Source organism: Ceratotherium simum, chromosome 2 (genome assembly GCF_057802395.1).
Source record: "Ceratotherium simum simum isolate JZ-2026a chromosome 2, ASM5780239v1, whole genome shotgun sequence".
Classification (NCBI taxonomy): Eukaryota; Metazoa; Chordata; class Mammalia; order Perissodactyla; family Rhinocerotidae; genus Ceratotherium; species Ceratotherium simum.
The window spans coordinates 36,816,129-36,840,316 of NC_141901.1; the positions used below are offsets into that span (position 1 = coordinate 36,816,129).

General features: G+C 37.7%; 1 protein-coding gene across 1 annotated transcript in view; it reads right to left on the bottom strand.

Moving 5' to 3' along the window:
* Positions 1-24,188, bottom strand: part of LOC101400852 (gamma-interferon-inducible protein 16) — a 71,369-nt gene that overhangs the window by 14,144 nt on the left and 33,037 nt on the right.

The window sequence follows — 24,188 nt, forward strand, 5'->3', positions numbered from 1 at the left end:
GAAAATGAGTTGAGAACTGCTGAATTTGGAATTTCTAAGAAATTCTTCCCTTTAAATGATGATAGTTGAGTTGGGTAGGGTGTGCATGTGGTATAAGAATGCCTGGAAACAGGCAATTGTGTAGAGTCTAGACTGTATAGTGTCAAAGTCCCTGGTTCCTCCTTCCATCCTTTTATGGGGCTAGTCTATCCCTGAATGTCTGCCTCTTGGTTCCTGACTCTTCCTACACTCACTATGACTGAAGTGACATTTGTGTAGAATGGAAAATGGGCTGAAGCCTCTTGCCATATGTGAATATCCTACCACAGCACTACAGTTCAATACTGGGTACCTGCTCTAGTCCCCTTGGCTCTTCCTTAGTCACCTCTAATTAGCATCATCCCTCCCTGGGGCTTCGACCATGTTCTGTGTGTCCTAAGTGCTCATATAACCATCTCCTTCTTGGATTTCTACCAGCTCCCTACTGTAGGATCATAGTATTTACTGACCGGAATTGTTTCTAGAGTTGCTTGATTTTTCTCCTTCCAGGCTATACTTTTCTAATCAGTTCTTTGCATAGAGCCAGATATCTCTTTATAAGGCCACAATTCTATCTCACTTCAAATCCTTCAATAATTCCTCATTTTCTTTTTGAAAAATGTCTTGCTCCTTAGCCCGGCTTGGAAGGCCCTGAAAAATCTGTATCTTTTTTACTTTAGCTACTTTTGCATTTCTTATGTCTTATGCTCCAGAAATATACAACACACCTTGCCTTTTCATGTTTCATGACTTTGCTAATTCCCTTCTTACTGCCTAGAAAGCCTTTCCCACCTTTCTTCCTCTGGCTACGTTCTTACAACCTTCGATACTCAACTGAGGCTTTGTCTTCTGAAACCTACCAGAGTCCCCATTTTAAGCTGAGTTTCACTCCTCTGGGCTTCTTAGCACCTTCTGCACTTCCTTGATGGGACTCAGTGCATAATATCGATCCCAATTTTCTGTTTAATTTCATGTTTCTTTTAGTTTAGGGACTATGTGTTGTGTACTTTTTATATAATTGGGATGTTCAAGTTCCTGGGCCTGTGAATTGTTCCTCACGTTCTTGAGAGAATTTGAGTGTCCTCAGGTTGGTCAGGCCCATAGAGTGAAGAACGAATCCAAACAAAGACACATTATAGTGAGACTGAAGAATATTAAAAACAAAGTGAAAACTCTGAAAGCTTCCAGAAATAAAGAACAGATCACCTATAAAGATTCAGGGATCAAATTGAAACTAATTCTCAACAGCAAAACTGCCTACAGCAGGACAATGGAGTATTTTCTCTATACTACTCGTCCAAAATTCCATATCTATTTCAAAACTCAAAATTTTTTAAATAAAATTTTTATGACTGTTTTGTTAGTGTGACAACACAATTTATTTGCAAAATAAAACCAGATGTCAGGTGGTAAGAGGCTATGCATAATCTTCATTCATTCTACTTAAATTTGAACATTGATATATTTTGTTACCGAAATTTTAGTGCATTTGATTTTAGAGTAATGATCCAGATCCTACCAGGGCTTCTAGTAACATAGTATTTTAAGTAGATATATTAAGGCCTTTCTGAAGCCTTCAGATTCTGAATTTCAAAACAGATCTAGCCCAAGGCTATCAGAAGAGATACTACCAACCTATCTTGAGGGAAAAAATAATTTTGAAAGTAGACTTTTTAATCTAGCCAAAATACTATTTAAATATGAGGGCCTCAAAAACTATTCCCTGATATTCAAGGCCTCAGTAGTTTTGCAAGACAAAGACCCACACAGACACATCTACTGGAAGTAATATTCAAGAAGAAAATAACACAAAGTCAAGAAACACTGCAAGCCAAAAGTAAGTAAGAGTGAAAACCTAACTTGATTAGGTGTCCCCATGTCTTAAAAATAAACAAAGCCTGATTGAAGAGAAGAGAACCAGGAAGTACATCAACATGGAAGAGGGAGGGAAGAAACAGAACATGACAGTTCACCAATGTATTTGTCTTAAAGGGTGCGATAGAGTATAAGTAGAAAGATATACGAGAAACGAGAATATGGAAGTGTCATAAATTGAAAAGAAGATAGCAGAAACAAGAAACATTAATTACTGGCATATACATAAAAGACCTAACCAGTTAAGCGACAACTTTAGCCAAACTGGATTTAAGAAATCTGCCAATATATTGTTAACAAAAGATCACTTAAATGTGGAAATATGAAAGAAAAATATTTTATCATGCAAAAAGTAAGTAAAAGTAACCACTTTATTTATATTAGTGCAGCTTTAAGTAGACCTGAAGACAAAAAGTATCAGAGCACAACACAATGACAATAAGTTCAACTCCAAGGGAGATAAAACAGTTTGCGTATTTACCAACAAATAGTAAATATGCATTATTTTTATTACTTGATATTCTTTCAGAATGTTATATATGTTATATATTATATTTTATAATGTAACTTATATGTTATAATACAAAATTATATTTATAGCATTATGTAGTATATTTCTTTTCATATACACACTCATAAACACATATATTTATATATATATATGTATCTGTACATAAACACTTCTATATAAAATATACATTATATATGTGTGTGTATGTAAATAAGTATATTGAAAGATTTCTTAAATTCAATTTGGCTAAAGGTCTTGCTTAACCAGTTAGGCCCTTTACATATATGTGGATAATTAATGTGTTTTGTCTTGTTTCTGCTGTCTTCAATTCAATTTATGACACTTCTATATTCTCCTTATGTATATATAAATTTGAGATATACAAGGAAAAACCTGACAATTTTATGGTAGGAGATTTCAGTGTAACTGTCAAACACTAAATGAACAAGGTAAAAAAAAGCAGTAAAGATTTAGAAAATTTAACCAACACAATTAATAAGCTTAACAAACAAGTTTTATCTAATATACATAAATTCTGAACATTAAACATTTCACATTCTAGTCAAGCACATATGAAATACGATTGTACCAGGCCATAAAGAAAGTCTTTAAACAATTTTAAAAGTAGGCAACAGAAATCCATTTGTAATTAACTCTCCCTGTCTCTCCCCTACACTTTGCCACCAGGAAAAAAACAAATGAACAATTCTCAGGAAGGGAGAAAGTAATCCTAAGAGAGACTTAAATAACAACTCTGACAGCTGGTATAGAATAGAGTATAAAAGAAAAATTAAACTGTCTTACAGAGAGGTAAAGAAGCCATGTTTTTGTTTAACTGTGTTTGTGGAACTGAAATTTTTTCTGCTCTGTGTGTGTGGGGTGTGTGTGTGTAAAATCAGGATAACACCATACAATACAACTTTATATACAGATGTATTTTTTACTTAATATTATTTTATGATACTTTTGTCATTCCTCTATCTTGACTTTTACCCAGGCCTCCACCACAGCCAACAAGTTTCCTGTGCATCTTCCATGGGAAAAAAAACCAAACCCTTTCTCTAAATATAATTTACGCCAATAAACTCCTGGGGAATACGTTTTAATATCTTGTATAGTCAAAATGCATCTCCCTCAGTTGTGGTGTAATAAAAATGTCTATTATTTGCCTACGTGTAAAGTACTAGGATTAAGCTACTGCTGTTTTCACTTTTCTGATAGTTGAAATCAGCTCTTTCCCCCTAAATTCTTCATAACTCAAGCTCCCTTTGTCATCTTTTGTTTACGAACCCAGTACCCACAGATCCCTTTGGAAATCCCCACAAGTCTTACCTCAGAGGAAATTTCTCCCACAGTAGTCCAGATCTTGAAATGCAGAAATTACTTCTTGCTTTGTTTGAGTAGGAAGATAAATCAGTAAACTCTCAGAGACTGAAATGCAGGACGTTATAATCTCCTGAAGGGTAGAAGAAAAAGAAGTATTTTGAAAGGTAACAAGAACGAATGTCACTGGTTAGAGTCACTTGAAAACTTGACTAGTGCTGGCTTCCTCATCCTGTGCTATTTCCTGAAAGAGAGAAGTCAGGAAAAAATTTTGAGACTCCTCCCACCAATGTTCTTAGCTTTCGATTTCATTAGTCAGAGAAAAGGAACAGTTTCCTTCCTGTAAACATTGTTGGGGCCCAAGGCAAGCCACCCTCAGATATCCCACAATAGCTTATTGATTATTTTGAATTAAAATTCCCTGAGAAGCAAAAATGGCATTCTGAGCCTCCTGTCTCTGTCCTCCCTGAAAGCAGGAAATGAATCTCCCATGTGAAAGGTGCTCTCCCTGCATCCTTATCACCAGAGCTAGGGAAGTCAGGGCCAAGAAGATTGCGTAAGCAAACTTTGGTAATTTACTACCTCAAACCTAAACTCTGCTTAAATTCTTCACTAATTAGGTTTAAGTTTCTTTACCCTGTCATTCATCAAAGATTTCTCATTTCTTTGTGTAAAAGATGTATATACTGCCTGCTTTGTTCACTCTTCAATTATCGTTTCTCTATGATCTCTAACAGGTATGTATTCAAGTGTTTTTTTTCTCCCATTAATCTGGTCTTGTGTCAATTTTATTATTCGTCCAGCCATAAGAATACAAGGATGGTAGAAATGGGATTTTCCCCCACCCTGACAATATCTTAATCAAAATGAAAAATTATAGCAAAGTTATACTGAAAGTTTTGTTGTGTTTGTTACAAATGTCAGTAGATGAATGAAGTTCCAACATTAGAACTTTTTATCCAACAGACTTACGTGTGGGACATAACCCTTGAATGAAGCTGAAACAAAGGAGAAGTAAGGTGAGTCACCTGGCCACTTCTCCCTCCTTTCCTGTTCTTAGAGTGACAGTGGCAGGAGGAGATCTTCAAAGAGGCACCTATCTCTCCTAGTACTTGACTGTGCCTCCTGGATGGAGATGAGTCTGCTAGTTTAAATAGTATACGACGCATTCCCCTGTTATTGATTGACACACCTGGAGCATGATAGTACAAGGTCATTACAAATTTTAAATCTTTCGTCAAATATATAAAAAGGAACTTGGCACTAGTTGCCCTCTTGACTATGATTAGGCTACTTTACCTCACTGATTAAATTCACGATTACTCACACCTCCTGCATTATTCGTGGATAAACACATGTGAGTAGTGAGTTCATGTCATGACAGCATTGAACCCTACGAATTTGGGAAGAACACTGAACCTCTGGAATGAGAGAAGACTGATAAACCTTTTCTTCTGCAGTGATTTTTGTGAAGGATGGTGGATGCACTCCAGAGTCCCGTAAGCCCTGAAATGTCAAGTAAATGGCACCACCCAGCAGACACTGCAGTGGTAACCCGCCAGCGGATATGCAAGTAGGGTGAGGCCATGACTGGAAAAGGGTCCCAAAAAACAGCTAATGTTGGTAGGTGATCTGAGGTCATCTAAAGAGAAGGAAGGCAATTATTTTCATCCAAACTAGAGTCGTGGAGGGGATAATTGAAGTCTGGATTTGCAACTGTCTGAAAAACTCCACCAAAGCGGGAATAAGTCAGGAAAAAACAAAGAGTATCTGGAGTGATGACCACAAATAAATACCTTTGGGTGCTCATTGTTTTCTTTCACAGGCTTTAGGTTGCTGTTTATGTCGATGCTTGGAGCTGGTCTTAAAGTAATGGGTAGAGAGGAACATTAGGAAAGTCAGAGAGAGTCCCATTCCAGAGACCGGATGGTAGAGGACATATGGGAGAAATGACCATCATTCAGCACATTTTTCTATCCATTTTCTTGTAACCAATTAATGTGGAGTAATGTCCTCAGCTGGGACTCTGCCATACAACACAGATCACCGTCATCAAAAAAGACGATTCAGAACAGGGCTACATAATTCATATGCCCCAGTTAAGATTTTTTTTTTCGGTGAGGAAGATTGGCCCTGAGTTAACATTTGTTGCCAATCTTCCTCTTTTTCCTTGAGGGAGATGGTCCCTGAGCTAACATCCATGCCAATCTTCCTCTACTTTGTATATGGGATGCTGCCACAGCATGGCTTGACGAGTGGTGTGTATGTGTGCACCCGGGATCCAAACCCGTGGGCCCTGGGCCACCAAAACAGAGCACTGGAACTTAACCACTATGCCAATGGGCTGGTCAAGCAGTTGAGATTTTAATAGATGAAACAAAGGAATGCTAAAAAATGTGGATTTTTCCTGAATCATACACAGTGGCCAAACAATTGGTGATTTGTGCCATTGCACAGAGATCTCACTGGTACAACATAAAAGAACTCCAGATACAGGGGAAAATGTCTGGATAGAGTTGCATGACTTCATATCATCTAAAGTATTAATTCACATGGTAATTCAAAATCCTGAAGACAAGTCCCCACCAGATTGAAGTCTTAACCAAGATGTTGGCAAATTACAGCCTGTGGGCCAAAACTAACACACTATCTGTTTTTGTAAATAAATTTTTAATGGAACACAATTATGCTTACTCATTTATGCATTGTCTATATCTGCTTTCATGATGCAAATGTAGAACTGACTAGCCACAGGGGTGTCCATCTTTAGTCTGGAGAGTCTAAAGATTTTACTATATGGCTCTTTACAGAAAAACGTTTGCCAGCCAGTCCCCTGAGCCATCAGGCTAGGTGAAATCAGAGAGCATCTAAGGAGAAGATCAAGAGTAAGTAAATGAATAATGACACCAAGGAACCACAGTCAGGCCTATACTAGTCCATATTAGGTCCACGGAAAAAGGCTTAGTGATAAGATTTGTGGTTTCAGAGAAAGACACAGAAAGGGAGTTGTGTTCCCCAAAATTCGTATGTTGAAGGCCTAACCCACAATGTCACTATATTTGGAGATAGATCTTTAAGGAGGTAATTAAGTTAAAATGAGGTCATAAGGACAGTGTGTTAATTCAGTGTAACTGGTGTCCTTCCAAAAAGAGGAACTTTTGGCACATAGAAGCAGGGATGTGCACACACAGATGAAGATCATGTGAGAGAACTACAAGAAAGTGGTCATCTACAAGCCAGGTAGAGAGGCCTCAGGAGAAACCAAACCTACTGACACTTTGATCTTGGACTTTCAGCCTCCAGAACTATGAGAAAATAAATTTCTGTTGTTTAATCACCCCCGTCTGTGGTATTTTGTTATGGCAGCCTGAGCAGACTAATACAGAGAGAGTGGTAAAATCCTTCTCCAACTGCTTATTCCTAAGGGCCAGAATAAACACTACTAGTCTGGGAGACTCAACTGGCTGGCCAAATTGATTTATGAATTCTTGGAATCATCAGTCACCTGAAAAATATGCTTTCTTGGGGAAATAGATTTCTCTTTCAAAGGAGATGGAAAGGGTGATTGAGTTTTAAGTGTTGAGTCAATCTTGTACCCTGGGATAAAACACACTGTTTCATGATGCATTATTATTTATTACATAGTACTAGGTTTAATTTTTAAATATTTTAAAAGTATTCTTACATTTATTTTCATGAGAGACATTGGCCTTTGGTTTGCTTTTTGTGTGATCTTTATGTGATTTTGGTATAATAATAATATTGGCATTTCTAAAAGAGTGTATTTAAGATTGTTGATATTTTCTCCTTAGATGTTTGATAGAATCCATCAAGTGTCTATTCCTAGAGCTTTATTGTTGAAAGATTTTTGGTTATGAATTGATTTCTTTCATAGATATAGGGATATTCAGATGTTCTATTTCTTTATGATACAATTTTGCTAAGTTGTGATTACAGGAATTTTATCCATTGGGTCTAAGTAACCGAACTTGTGGGTATAAAGTTGTTCATAATATTCTTTTATTGTCCTTTAAAAATCTGTAGCGTCTTTAGTGTCACATCTTTACATTCCTGATATTGGTAATTTATATTGTCTCTGTTCTTCTCTATCGGTCTTGCTGGACAGATCGTGTCCTAGGGAATCCCAAAGACAAGAGGGGACACGAGACAAAACTATAAGAATTGGAGCCTCTGGCACCGACAGCTAGAGTGAATATGAAAGACGGTCCAACACTGAGCCACATTAACATACAATCTCATACTAAAGGTGTGTTTACTTCACTTCCTATTACTTTCTAAAAGATGTCCAGCTTTTTAAAAATAGTACAAGGCGTGTCAAAAGACAATGAAAAACACAGTCTCAAGAGACAAAATAAACGTGAGAACCAGATTCAGATATGACACAGTTGTTGAAATTATCAGACAGGGCATCTAAAATAACTATGATTAGTATGTTAAGGGCTGGTATCCTCTTGCTAGGGAAGCCATGACAAAATTCCACACACTGGGTGAGTTAAATAACAGACATATATTTTCTCCCAGTTCTGGAGGCTTGAAGTTCAAGGTCAAGGTGTTGGCGGGTTTGCTTTCTGCTGAGCCTCTCTCCTTGGCTTGCATATGGCCACCTTCTTGCTGCCTCTTCACATGGCCATTGTTCTGTGCACGTGCACTCCTGATGTCTCTCTTTATGTGTCCCAATTTACTCTACTTATAAGGAAACTGGTCAGATTGGGTTCTACCTACTTGACCTCACTTAACTTTAAACACCTCTTTAAAAGCTCTATCAGCAAATACAGTCACATTCTAAATACTGCCTGTTAGGGCATCAACATATGACTTTTGAGAGGACATAATTCAATGTATAGCAGGACTCCAACAGAAAATGTAAACAGCACGCAAGCACAGATGGGTAAAGTAAGCAGAGAGATGGAAACTCTCAGAAAGAATCAAAGGGAAATTTCAACAAATCAAAAATACTGTAACAGAAAAGATGAATATTCAGTATGCTGGATAAAACTAATGAAGGAAAGAGTCAGCTTGAGGATAGGTCAAATGAAACTTCCTAAATTGAAATGCAAAGTGAAAAAAGAACTAAAAAAAAAAGCATCCAATATCTGTGGCACAATATCATAAGATTGTAGCACATGCATAATTGCAAAGCCAGTTGGTGAAGAAATAGACACTGGAACAGAAAAAATATTTGAAGGAATAATAGTCAAGAAATTTCCAACTTTAACTACCAACACAAAATCAAAGATACAGGAACCTCAAATAACATCAAGCATATTAACTACCAAAAATATTTACATCTAGGCATATCATATTCAAAGTCTAGAAAACAAAAGACAGAGAAAATCTTGAAAGAACCCAGGAAATTAAAACAGCTTACCTATAGAGGAGCATAGATAAGAATGCTGTGGACTTGTTAGAAATGTTGAAAGCAAGAAGATGTGGGAATGAAATATTTAAATGTCGGGTGGGCCCGGTGGCTTAGCGGTTAGATGCCCACGCTCCGCTACTGGTGGCCCGGGTTCGGATCCCGGGTGCGGACTGACACACTGCTTCTCTGGTCATGCTGAGGCCGCGTCCCATATACAGCAACTGGGAGGATGTGCAACTATGACATACAACTAGATAGTTGGGGCTTTCAGGAAGAAAAAAAAGGAGGAGGAGTGGCAATAGATGTTAGCTCCTAGCCGGTCTTCCTCAGCAAAAAGAGGAGGATTAGCACGGATGTTAGCTTAGGGCTGATCTCCGTCACACACACACAGAGACACACAAAATATATATATATATATATATATATATATATTAAAAAAAATAAAAATAAAAATAAAATGTTGAAGAAGAAAACATGCCAGTCTGGAATTCTGTATCTGGCAACATTATCCTTCAAAAGTGAAGGAGAAATACTTTCTTAGCCGAACAAAAACTGAGGGAATTCATTGTCAGCTACCCGCCCTGAAAAAAATGTTAAAATTTCTCCAGGGAGAAGAAAGATGGGATGGGTCAGAAACTCAGATCTCCATGAAGAAAGGAAGACCATCAGAGAGGAATAAATCAAGATAAAATAAAATATATTACTTTTCTTCTTCTTAATTGATCTAAAAGATAACTGTTTAAAGTAATAACGTTAACAGTGTATTTGGTGATTATAGCATACAGGTAAGTAAATGAGTGACACGTATTATAAAGGATGAGATGGAGGAATTGGGAATGTTCTGTTATAAGGTAACTGCATGTATGAAACAATATAGTATTATTTGAAAGTAGATTTAGATTACCTAAAAATGTATTTTAGAATCTAGCAAACGACTACTAAAAATTATAAAAGAAGTATAATTTACATGCTAAGAAAGGAGAAAGAAAGATGTCATGTAAAATGCTCAGTTAAAACCAGAACAGGCAGCAAATGCAGAGACAAAGAAAAACTGCAGCAAATAGAAAAGAGTACAAACATGGTACTTATCAATCTAACATTATCAGTAATGACTTTATATGTGAATGGGATAAATCTATCAATTAAATGAGATGGGTAAACATAGTAAGAACCAATTCTATATTTTCTACAAGAAATCCACTTTAAATATAAAGACTCAGAAAGGTTAAAAGTAAAGGAGTAGAGATTGGTATACACTGCTAACACTAATAAAAACAAAAAAACTGGAGTAGCTATGTTAATTTCAAATGAAGTGGACTTTAGAATAATGAAAAACATCGAGGTTGAGAGTCATTACATAATGATAAAGGGATCAATTCTTCATGAAGATGTAACAATCCTAATGTGTGTGCACCTAACACAACATCAAAATACAAGTTGCAAAAACTGATATGTGTGTTTGTGTGTGTGTGTATACAGTCATGCGTTGCTTAATGACGGAGATACCTTCTAAGAAATGTGTCGTTAGGCAATTTCCCATTGTGCAAACATCATAGACTGTACTTACACAAACCTAGATGGTACAGCCTACTACACACCTAGGCTATGTGGTACTAATCTTATGGGAACACTGTCGTATATGCGGTCTGTTGTTAACCCAAACATCATTATGCAGCACATGACTATATATATGTATGTATTTATATATGTATGTAAATATATATATACATGGAGCCATCATTACAGTATTATACAGAATATTTTCACTGCCCTAAAAATCCCCCATGCTATGCCTGTTTAACTCATCCTACCTCCCTCCTCCCCCCTGGCAACCACTGACCTTTCTCTGTCTCCAATAGTTTTGTCTTTTGCAAAGTGTCATATAGCTGGAATTATACAGTGTGTAGCCTTTTAAGATTGGCTCCTCTTACTTAGCAATATGGATTTGACTTTCCTTCGTGACTTTTCATGGTTTCATAGCTTATTTATTTTTATTGTTTAATACCATTCCATTGTCTGGATGCATCAGTTTGTTTATCCATAAACCCATTGAAAGACATCTTGGTTGCTTCCAAGTTTGGCAATTATGAATAAACCTACTATAATCATTCGTGTCCAGGTTATTCTGTGGACAAAAGTTTTAAACTCATTTGGGTAAATATCAAGAATCGTGATTTCTGGATCATATAGTAGGAGTATGTTTTGTAAGAAACTGCCCGACTGCCTTCTACAGTGGCTGTACCCTTTTGCATTCCCACCAGCAGTGAAGGAGAGTTCTCATTGCTCCACATCCTTGCCAGTTGAGGTTGAACAGCAGTGGTGAAAGGGGGTATTCTGCCTTGTTCCTGATCTTAGCAGGAAATCTTCTGGTTTCTCCCATTAATTATGATGTTAACTTTAAGTTGCTTGTAGATGTTGTTTATCAAGTTGAAGAAGATCCCCTCTCTTCCTAGATTGCTGAGAGTTTTTGTCATGAATGACTGTTGTATTTTTCAAATGCTTTTGCATCTATTGATATGACCATGTGATTTTTCTTCTTTAGCCTGTTGATGTGATGGATTACATTAGTTGATCTTTGAATGTTAAACCTGCTTTGCATATCTGGAACAAATCCTACTTGGTCATGGTGTATAATTGTCTTTACACATCGTTACATTGGTATGCTAAATTTTGTTGAGGATTTTTGCATCTATGTACATGAGCGATATTGGTCTACAGTTTTCCTTTCTTGTAATCTCTTTGTCTGATTTTGATGTGAAGGTAACGCTGATGACACTGACTGACTTAGAAAGTATTCCTTCTGCTTCAGTTTTCTTGAAGAGATTGTGGAGAGTTGGTATAATTTCCTTCTTAAGTGTTTGGTAGAATTCTCCATTGAAATCATCTAAACTTGGTGTTTTCTGTTTTGGAAAGTTATTAATTACTAATCCATTTCTTTAAGCAAAACAAGCCTACTCTGATAACCTAATTCTTATTGTGTGAGTTTTTGGGGATTGTATCTTAACTGATTGGTCTGTTTCATCCAGGTTATACAATTTGTGGACAAAGAGTTTTTCACAACCTTCCTTTATTAGCTTTTTAAAGTCACTGAGATCGCTAGTTTGGCCCCTCTGTCACTTATGGTGTTAGTAGTTTTTGTCTTGTCTCCTTTTTTCTTTGTTAATCTGGCTAGGGATTTATCAGTTCTATTGACCTTTTCAGAGAACCAGCTTTTGGTTCTTTGATTTCATGTTTTCAATTTTATTGATTTCTACTCTAGTTTTTATTTCCTTTCTTATGTTTTATTTGGATTTAATTTGCTTTTCTTTTTGCTGTTTCCTAAGATAGAAGCTTAGATTATTAATTTTAGATCTTTTTTCTTTTCTAATACACAGATGATATGCTAGGAATTGATAGTCTCTGAACTAATGTACCCCTTCCCCAGGGCACGGGGCTTGGCGATTCCAGCGTAGCCTGGATTTCTCTCTTCTCCTTTCATCCGCTGAAGGCACCAACCTGCCTTGCTTTAGGCAGAGTCTTTGTTAGGACTTTTCCTCTGGAAATCACATTCAGAATATATACCCCAATATTGATGAGGCAATGTGTACCCACCCTGTGTGCCCAACAGTGCACAAATCAGCCACCCTCAAGCAGCTCACTTCTGGATTAAAGAGCCCATATCTGGCACTTTTGGAGAATGATGTCCTTTAAAATGAAGTATATTTTTTGTATATTATGTACATTGTAGATGCAAAATATAATGTTCTAATACAATAAAAAAGAGTATAAAGAAGAAAACTTAAAGAAAGCAAGCTATGACTCAGATACAAAACTCTTAATATGCTGGGATTTTTCTACTGAATCTATTGTTTACGTGAATGTCTCAACATTTACAAAATCATTATTAATGCCTCCTAATTGTTTGTTAGAGGGTGTCTTTACTTCAATTTCCAGATTTAAATTTAAATTGATTGGTCCTTTCTTCCTTTTCTAGTCCTGATGACCTTGAAGGAGAGATAAGAAGACATTAGCTCTGCTTATATTTCTCCCTTGAACCACACTCTCTCCCCTTCCCGTAGGCCCCATCATTCCCCTTGTCCTTCTCAAAGACAGTTCATTCTCTCTCCGCGTTTCCTTCAATGCATGACCTTCCTTTGCACCTTTCCCCGCTTTGATTTAGACTCTGAAAAGAGATATATTCACGTGCATTATGGACACATCTGAATGGGGCAGAAGTTCCACAAAGGAGATAAGGGCGAAGCACAGGGTAAGGGGCTGGTTCATCCAGTGCATAGCATTGCAGGGAAGTCCTAACAGGGGCAGAAAGGAGAGAACAGGGGCCGTAGGGAAAGGGTTTTTCTCAATGCAATTACTGTGGTTTAGGGATAGAATATAGGAAATCTTGAATTAAGGGATCTGAGAAGTGGAACAACTAATGTGCGTGTACATGTGTGTGTGCCTGATTATGTCAATATTTCTATGTGAATTATTTGCATTAAAATCTTAGCTTTGATTAGTGTTATCAAGAATCCCATGGAGGACCTTCGTGTGTGTGTGCATGTGTGTGTGTGTTCCTATGTTCACAAGACTGATAGTGACATGCCATGAAGATCCAACCACAGCTTATCATGTGTGCAAGGATGTGTATTTTAATAAAGATAGGTACCTTTTGTTGTAAGACGCAGTTATTCCCGCCTCAGGGACCCTCTTATTCATTTGTGTTGGGTATAAACTCTGTTAAGCCTCCACCTCACTAAACTCTTTCTTTTTGATGCTTGTTATGTATCATTTCTGGTTTTCCTTTGATTCTCTGTTCAACTCTTCTCATTCTCACTGTATTATCTGCAACTTTGGTTCACACATTTATATTCCCTGAAACATTTTATTCTCTTGCATTCTCAGTCTTAGTGGTTGATAACACCATTTATCTAGTTGCCTATGTTAGGAACCTGGGAATATTCTTTGATTTCTCTTCTTTCTTAGCACTATCTCTTAGTTTGTCACAAACACTTGAGGATCTATGGAAAAAACATATATATATATGTTTTTAATATCATTCCAAGTCTCCTTCTCTTTCCTCTTCTTATCTGGACTTCTGAAATTGCCTGCTGTGCTGTGCTGGTAGACGAATTCTTTAATTTTTAGTAGCATTTGCCAATTTCCATGGTATAAATACTACTACCTGCGTTGATTTCATGATGCCCAATGTTTAACCACTTGTGTGAAAAATTCCTGAATATTTAACCATTGGTTCTTCATAGCCGTGGAATGAGTAGAATCCAGCACACTGCTGCTTCCAGTTCATCTATGGTCTCCAAACACGGCCTCACTCTAATGCATTCCCCAAGATAATTGCCAGAATATTTTTTTACTAAAATCTAAAAATGTTCAAGCATTCTTCTACATATGAACTCTCAATTATTTACCTACTTTTTACAATGAAGATTCAATTTCTCTGTTTCTGACATAAGGCAGCTTATTCTGAAACCCCGTCTTACCTCTCCAACCTAACATTCTCATACCCTTTCACATATACCATAGTCTCAGTTGTACAAAACTATTTACGTTGTTGCACACTTTTGAGTATTTGCATGCGACGTTTCCTCTGCCTATGAGTATTTCCAATTTCTTTACCTTACTAAGAACAATATTACCTACCACATATTGATTTCTCTTGATCTACCAGGAGTGTGATAAATGATTTATATGTACTATCTCACTTAACTTTCAAATCAGCCTATGATGTATAGACTTTCTCCATTTTAGAGAAGGCTTTCTAAGCTATTTCCCCAATGATGTACAACTGGTGAATGATGGAGCCAGATTCAAACCAGGTCTATCCTCCTCCAAAGCCATTGCTCTTGACCACTGAGCAAAAGGACTTCCCTATGCTGCTCATTTCTACATCTTTTATGATTTAGCACAAGTTTCAAATCCTTTTGAAGCCTATGTGGCCATCATTTCCTTAGTCTCTCTTAACAAAATTCCCCATTTAAAACACTAGTATATTGTTTGCATTCTCATGCCTTGTGCTCTTGCTGGACTTTATGTAAAACCACAGGAACATAGCCTTCCCAAAGCCTGAACAGAATTTTTTTCCTCTTTGGAAAAGTAATGTTTTTCTATCCAACTCCCATCTGTAGGAAACTGAATTTCAGATATAAGCTTTGACCTCTGGTCTGTTGTTCTGAGTTGAAGCAGAAGAGTTGGTTCTTGTCTATGTCCTCGTACTGGATATTGTGCCAACTTCCTTCCCCTCCTCCTCAACCTTTTCTGTATTATTTTGCATTTGGTAGATAGTCTTCTTCATATTCATCTATAGAAGGTGATTATATTGTTATATTATAGGGTTATAGGAAGATGAAATTCCATAGACTCGTTGGGATGAGGGGAAGTTGGGGCGCTAACACCAAGTGAACTCAGTTAAATTATAAGATGGCATTCTTTCCTCTCCAACTTGAATGCTTCTCCTACCTAGTTCTTCTTCTCTGGAACTTGCAGTGTTTGTCTCAGTTTTCTCTTCTTTTACTTTTATTTTGCCCCCACACGATACCATAAAAGCCAAACAATTCTAGTAGTGGAAAGGGCATCTGTAGCTCTAAGGATGATCTCTCCACTCTGAGTGAAAGAAAGATGAGACTCAGTGTTGGGACAGGAGAGGAGAGTGAATCCCTATGAAAACATCAGGGATGATGTAGATTAGCTCTGTCCCATGTACACGCCTAGAACTGGCTCCATGTACCTCATCTTCATAGCGTGGCACAGGGAAAGTATATGAACAAATGGCATTTCTGGTTCATCCAAGCTACCCTTCTCTCACCTTCACTGTAACGGACAAGACATACTTTCCCACCTCTCTGCCTTTCTCTCTGCTATTTCCATCCTCTGTTTGGTCATTTCATCTAAGATAGACCATTCTCCAGAAAGGCTTCTCTGACTGCCCTTGGTGAGAGAAGAATGCCTTTACTCTGCTTTGTTTCAGGACTTTCTCTTTTTTGCTCTCAAGAATTTTTCTATTATTTTATACTAAAATTGGAGATGAGATTCTTCACCATTTCAAATAGTGAACTTCCAATCTATCCTAAATATCTAATTTTTGGGATTCTTACCACAGATTACTGAAATCTATAATTACTGAGATGTACTCAGCAATTACTACAAATTGAATTGGAACTTTGGTTTCTTAGTATTTTTGTCTTGCTTTTGGATGCTGATATATTGAAAACAGGGAAATAATTTACAAGTGATGGAGAGAAGGTGTTTGAGTTCAGAATTTCCTTTCCTTTTAGTTTTAGGTCTGAGCTTAAGAATCTTTGGCCTAAGATAAGAAGATTCTATGCACCCAAATAAATTTTCCTGTATTCTTGAAATGTTTATGATATCACCTCATGAGAGTTGGAAGAAAAGGAATAAAAGGGAATTATTGACATGCAACACAGCAGAAAATTAGCGGAAGAAATATCTACTAGCATGGTCTCTCTTTTTCCCCAGCCATTTACAGATGTAACATTTTTAAGATTCTGAGTTCAACTCTAAATTAGAGCAAAAATTAGGATAGCTTTTTTATATTATTGTTTTTGTTTGTGTGTATGGCAAGAACATCATGGCTTCTCCCACATGTTTTCTATGAGCTAAAGAAGATCATGTAAGTTATGATATAATCACATAGTGCCGTACAGGTATACAGATACGGTTATGTGTTATCTAATGCACTTTAGAGAAGGGACTGATTGTGTCTTGCATTATATTTTTCTCAGCTCTCTGAAGTTAGAAGGTGTAGCTCTTAGAGATGGCCTCGAGGTGGCAGTAATTACACATAATTGCAAGAAGTAACCCAGAGGCCTGCACAAGAAGTGAGTTATGTTCCTTTACAATAGCTCTAAAATTCCACCCTAGGTCGTTCTTGGGCCTACTTTGGATGGAAAAATGTATCTGTGCTCCATGCTGCCCTTAACTATTATAGTAGGAAGCTAGTTTCTGCTTTGCTTCCTGTAGGTTTCATCTTTCAGTCTTTGTTGAAAGTTCTCTCTGCATAACCATTGCATGACTGCACACAGAGTGCTAATCTGACATTCTCTTCACAAACTCACCTCCTGTGAAGTAGAAGAGATCTGGAAAAATCTCGAATGGAGACAGAGGTAATAATCAGTAGATGGGACATGCTTTTATAGAAAGAGAGAGAGAAAAAAAATGAGGACACTTAAGCCTGAAAAAAGAAGCTGAAAGAGAATGTGCTCAATGTGCATAAAAGTCCGTTAAGATTAAAATAGAAGGTTGAAAATGATAAACGAAAGAATGACTTAAAAATCTACATGTGAATATTAAGGAAAATTAAAGCTATATGGTGAGCAGATATGCACTTCCATGAATGTCTTGGTACCTCTAAGTGTAAGATGAAAAATGACTGATGTTATGTGGTAGAATGGTATGTGATTCCCTTGGCCTCTCTTGAGTCTGTTTCCTCTTCTACACCGTCAACACAGAAGGGAGACGTTATCTGCATACCTCTCTGAAACAACTGCATTGTGGAACTAACTGACCATTGGAAGGTTAATTTCACTTCTTCCTAGAGCAGAGATCTCTCTAATATCCCTGAAGAGACATTCACTTTGTGTTCTTTGAAAGGTAGTGACAGAGAACCCCTTACCTCATAAGACTGCTCATTGTACTCTTTTTTTATTTATTGCAGTAACATTGGTTTATAACATTGTATAAATTTCAGGTGTACATCATTATACTTCTATTTCTGCATAGATTACATCATGTTCACCACCCAAATACTAATTACAGCCCATCACCAGACACATGTGCCGAATTATCCCTTTCGCCCTCCCCCTCCCTCCTTCCCCTCTGGTAACCACCAATCCAATCTCTGTCTCTATGTGTTTGTTTATTGTTGTTATTATCTACTACTTAATGAAGGAAATCATACGGTATTTGACCTTCTCCCTCTGACTTATTTCACTTTGCATAATACCCAAAATGTCCATCCATGTTGCCACAAATGGCTGGATTTCATCGTTTCTTATGGCTGAGTAGTATTCCATTGTGTATATATACCACATCTTCTTTATCCATTTGTCCCTTGATGGGCACTTAGGTTGCTTCCAAGTCTTGGCTATTGTGAATAACGCTGCAATGAACACAGGGGTACATGTATCTTTACACATTGGTGTTTTCAATTTCTTTGGATAAATACCCAGCAGTGGAATAGCTGGATCATATGGTAGTTCTATCCTTGCTTTTTTGAGGAATCTCCATACTGTTTTCCATAGTGGCTGCACCAGTTTGCACTCCAACCAGCAGTGTATGAGAGTTCCCTTCTCTCCACATCCTCTCCAACACATGTTGTTTCCTGTCTTGTTAATTATAGCCATTCTGATGGGCGTGAGGTGATATCTCATTGTAGTTTTGATTTGCATTTCCCTGATAGTTAATGATTTTGAACATCTTTTCATGTGTCTGTTGGCCATCTGTATAGCTTCTTTGGAGAAATATCTGTTCAGGTCTTTTGCCCATTTTTTAATTGGGTTGTTAGTTTTTTTGTTGTTGAGATGCATGAGTTCTTTATATATTTTGGAGATTAAGCCCTTATCAGATGTATGGTTTGCAAATATCTTCTCCCAATTGTTAGGTTGTCTTTTCGTTTTGTTGATGGTTTCCTTTGCTGTGCAGAAGCTTTTTAGTTTGATGTAGTCCCATTTGTTTATTTTTTCTATTGTTTCTCTTGCCCGGTCAGACATGGTGCTTGAAAATATGTTGCTAAGACTGATGTCGAAGAGCGTACTGCATATGTTTTCTTCTAGAAGTTTCATAGTTTCAGGTCTTACATTCAAGTCTTTAATCCATTTTGAGTTAATTTTTGTGTATGGTGTAAGGTAAGGGTCTACTTTCATTCTTTTGCATGTGACTGTCCAGTTTTCCCAACACCATTTGTTGAAGAGACTTTCTTTTCTCCATTGTATGTTCTTGACTAACAAAGAACATACAATGTTCTTTGTATGTCAAAGATTACCTGTCCATAGATGTGTGGGTTTATTTCTGGGCTTTCGATTCTATTCCATTGATCTGTGTGTCTGTTTTTGTGCCAGTACCATGCTGTTTTGGTTACTATAGCTTTGTAGTATATTTTAAAATCAGAGAGTGTGATACCTCCAGCTTTGTTCTTTTTTCTCAGGATTCCTTTAGCTATTTGGGGTCTTTTGTTGTTCCATATAAATTTTAGGATTCTTTGTTCTATTTCTGTGAAAAATGTTGTTGGAACTTTGATAGGGATTGCATTGAATCTATAGATGGCTTCAGGAAGTATGGACATCTTAACTATGTTAATTCTTCCAATCCAAGAGCACGGAATATCTTTCCATTTCTTTGTGTCTTCTTCAATTTCTTTAAACAATGTTTTTCGGTGTACAGATCTTTCACCTCTTTGGTTAAGTTTATTCCTAGGTATTTTATTATTTTTCTTGCAATTTTAAATGGGACGGTATTCTTAATTTCTCTTTCTGCTACTTCGTTGTTAGTGTATAGAAATGCAACTGATTTTTGTATGTTGATTTATATCCTGCAACTTTACCATATTTGTTTATTACTTCTAAAAGTTTTCTGGTGGATTCTCTAGGGTTTTCTATATATAAAATCATGTCATCTGCAAATAGTGACAGTTTCACTTCTTCCTTTCCAATTTGGATCCCTTTTATTTCTTTCTCTTGCCTGATTGCTCTGGCTAGGACTTCCAGTACTATGTTAAATAGGAGCGGTGAGAGTGGGCATCCTTGTCGGGTTCCTGTTCTTAGAGGGATAGCTTTCAGTTTTTCACCATTGAGGATGATATTAGCTGTGGGTTTGTCATATATGCTCTTTATTAAGTTGAGGTACTTTCCTTCTATCCCCATTTTATTCAGAGTTTTTATCATAAATGGATGCTGTATCTTGTCAAATGCTTTCTCTGCATCTATTGAGATGATCATGTGATTTTTGTTCTTCATTTTATTAATGTGGTGTATCACATTGATTGATTTGTGAATGTTAAACCATCCCTGCATACCTGGAATAAATCCCACTTGATCATGGTGTATAATCTTTTTAACGTATTGTTGTATGCGATTTGCTAGTATTTTGTTGAGGATTTTTGCATCGAAGTTCATCAGTGATATTGGCCTGTAATTTTCTTTTTTTGTGTTGTCCTTGTCTGGTTTTGGTATCAGAGTAATGTCGGCCTTGTAGAATGAGATAGGGAGCTTCCCCCCCTCCTCAATTTTTTGGAAGAGTTTGAGAAGGATAGGTATTAAGTCTTCTTTGAATGTTTGGTAGAATTCACCAGGGAAGCTGTCTGGTCCTGGACTTTTATTTTTGGGGAGGTTTTTGATTACTGTTTCAATCTCCTTACTGATGATTGGTCTATTCAATTTCTCTACTTCTTCTTGATCCAGTTTTGGAAGGTTGCATGATTCTAAGCATTTATCCATTTCTTCCAGATTGTCGAATTGGTTGGCATATAGCTTTTCATAGTATTCTCTTATAATCTTTTGTATTTCTGAGGTATCTGTTGTAATTTCTCCTCTTTCATTTCTGATTTTACTTATTTGTGCCTTCTCTCTTTTTTTCTTGGTGAGTCTAGCTAAAGGTTTGTCAATTTTGTTGATCTTTTCAAAGAAACTTCTCTTGGTTTTATTAATTTTTCCTATTGTTTTATTAGTCTCTATTTCATTTATTTCTGCTTTTATTTTTATGATTTGCCTTCCTCTACTGATTTTGGGCTTTGTTTGTTCTTCTTTTTCCAGTTCCTTTAGGTGCATTGTTAGATTGTTTATTTGAGATTTTTCTTGTTTGTTGAGATAGGCCTGTATTGCTATAAACTTCCCTCTTAGAACTGCTTTTGCTGTATCCCATAAATTCTGGTATGTTGTATTTTCATTTTCATTTGTCTCCAGGTATTTTTTGATTTCTTCTTTGATTTCTTCGTTGCCCCAGTCATTGTTCAGTAGCATTTTGTTTAATCTCCATGTATTTGTGGCTTTTCTGATTTTCTTCCTATAGTTGATTTCCAGTTTCATACCATTGTGGTCAGAAAAGATGCTTGGTATTATTTCAATCTTCTTAAATTTATGGAGACTTGTTTTGTGGCCTAATATGTGATCAATCCTGGAGAATGTTCCATGTGCATTTGAAAAGAACGTGTATTCTTTGGTTTTTGGATGGAATGCTCTGAATATATCTACTAGGTCCATCTGTTCTAGTGTGTCATTTAAGGCCAATGTTTCCTTATTAATCTTCTGTTTGGATGATCTATCCGTTGGTGTAAGTGAAGTGTTAAAGTCCCCTACTATTATTGTGTTACTGTCTATTTCTGTTTTTATGTCTGTTAATAATTGGTTTATATATTTAGGTGCACCTACATTGGGTGCGTAGATATTTACAAGTGTTATATCCTCTTGTTGGATTGTTCCCTTGATCATTATGTAATGCCCTTTTTTGTCTCTTTTTACAGTTTTTGTTTTAAAGTCTATTTTGTCTGATATGAGTACTGCTACCCCAGCTTTCTTTTCATTGCCATTTGCATGGAGTATCTTTTTCCATCCCTTCACTTTCAGTTTGTGAGTGTCTTTAGGTCTGAAGTGTGTCTCTTGTATGCAGCATATATATGGGTCTTGTTTTTTTATCCAATCAGCCACCCTATGCCTTTTAATTGGAGCATTTAGTCCATTGACATTTAAAGTAGCCATTGATATGTATGTACTTACTGCCATTTTTTAACTTTTTTTTTCCCTCACTGTTTTAGTAGTCCTTCTCTGTTCCTTTCTCCTTCTATACAGAATTGATGGTCTCTTTAGTTTGACCTCTGTCTGAAAGCTCTACTCTTTAACTCCCCTCCTCCCTCCTTTTATGTTTTTGATATCATATCTAACCTCTTTTTTGTGCATTTGTATCCATTACGTTCTTAACATGCAAATAGATAATTTTTCCTATTTGTGGTCTTCTCTTTTCCCCTTAAAGCCGTTCCTTTAACATTTCTTGTAGTACTGGTTTCTTGTTTACAAACTCCTTTAATTTTTGCTTGTCTGTCAAATTTTTGATCTCTCCTTCCATTTTGATGATAACCTTGCTGGGTACAGTATTCTTGGCTGTAAGTTTTTTCCTTTTAGCACTTTAAATATATTGTGCCACTCTCTTCTAGCCTATAAGGTGTCTGCTGAGAAGTCAGCTGATAGCCTTATGGGGTTTCCTTTGTATGTAACTTGACTTTCTCTTGTGGCTTTTAGGATTCTCTCCTTATCTTTAATTCTGGACATTTGGATTATGATGTGTCTTGGTGTGGGCCTCTTTGGGTTTATCTTGTTTGGGGCTCTCTGTGATTCCTGTACCTGCATGTCTGTTTCCTTCCTTAGGTTAGGGAAGTTTTCATCTATTATTTCTTGAAATAGATTCTCTTCCCCTTTGTCTTGCTCTTCTCCTTCCAGGATACCTATAACATGGATGTTAGTGTGCTTGATGTTGTCCCAGAGGTCCCTTAGACTGTCCTCACTCTTTTTAATTCTTTCCTCTTTTACCTGTTCACCTTGGGTAATTTCTTCTAGTCTTTTGTCCAGCTCGCAGGTCCGTTCTTCTGTATCCTCTACTCTGCTTTTGAGTCCCTCTAGTGAATTTTTCATTTCCAGTATTGTATTCTTCATTTCTGATTGGTTCTTTTTTATATCTTCCAGTTCTTTGTTGACATTCTCACTGAGTTCATCTATTCTTCTCCCCAGATCATTGAGCATCCTTAACACTCTTTATTTGAACTCTCTGTCAGGTAGGTTGCTCATTTCTGTTTCACTTAGTTCCTTTTCTGGGTTTTTGTCCTGTTCCCTTACTTGGAATGTATTCCTTTGCCTTCTCATTTTGCCTCTTTCCCTGTGCTTGTGTCTACGTATTAGGTAGGTCAGCTACGTCTCCTGCTCTTGGATAGGTGACCTCATGTAAGTGATGGCTTAGGAGGCCTGCCATGTGCTTCCCTCAGTTCTCAATGTTCCAGGGGTGACCCCTATGTGGGCTACGTGTGTCCTTCTGTTGTGGCCTGTTTGCTTTCCCTGCAGGTGCCCAGGGAGGCCGAGTTATGCTCCTGGCCAGCTGTTGTAATACTCAGCTGCTTGTAGTTGTTGTGGGCCCTTCAGTCTCTTTATCAGGTGTGGGGAGCCCCAGCACAGTTGGCTGCAAGTTCTAATACCACATTTGTGATGCAGTATTTCTTTTAAGTTAGTAGGCCCCCAGCATGGCAGGTTGTTAGGCTCAGGGCCTTACAATTGCTATAAGCCTCCAGCCTTTAGGTCTCTTGTCAGCTCTCTGAGGATTGCAGCTGGGTGGGGCTGGCCTCTGGCACAGGAGCACTCAATTGTTTCAGGCTTTGGAAGGTGGGTCAAACCCCCTATGTGGGTCTTTGAGAAGAACAAGTCTTCTGCAGCTGACAAGCCCTGCCACCCACAGGTCCACACACACCGTCAACACAGTCCTGCCCCGTGTGCGTGCCCCCACCTCCCAAAGCGGACCCAGTCTCTCCAAGGCGGGAGCCCCACACACTCTACCACAGCCCCACAGTCTCCACCCACTCCTTGTGCACCTCCTGCCCTACTGAAGTAGGCTCAGTTGCCAGGCTGCAGAGAATCCAGTCACCAATCTATGCAGGCCCACAAATTGCCTGAGGGCTTGTTGTTGGGTGGGGCCAGTCTCTAGGGTGGACTGCCTGCCCTGGCTGAGCTGGATTAAATCGGTGCTCTAGTGGGTGGAGCAGACCTGGGGTAGCAGGCCCCAGGGAGAACTCCAATGGCATCTGTGTCAGCATGCCCACACCAGGCCACAACAACGGCCGCGGCCAATGTCCCAGTCCCTGGAGAGGTCTCACCCCTCACCGAGTTGCACTCAGGGCCTATCAGGTGAGTCTCTTTTCACCAAAGCACTGTGCGCCTTTCTTTCTGGTGATTTTAGATTGCTTTCTGAAACGGGTGAGTTTGCACGTGGGCCCTTTAAGAGCCAATTTTAATTTCTTTGTGAACCAGCTTTTCTGGGGGTGCTCCCCAATGTTTTAGTAGCAGGCAAAGTCAGATATTATGCCACTTGCCTTGATTGCGC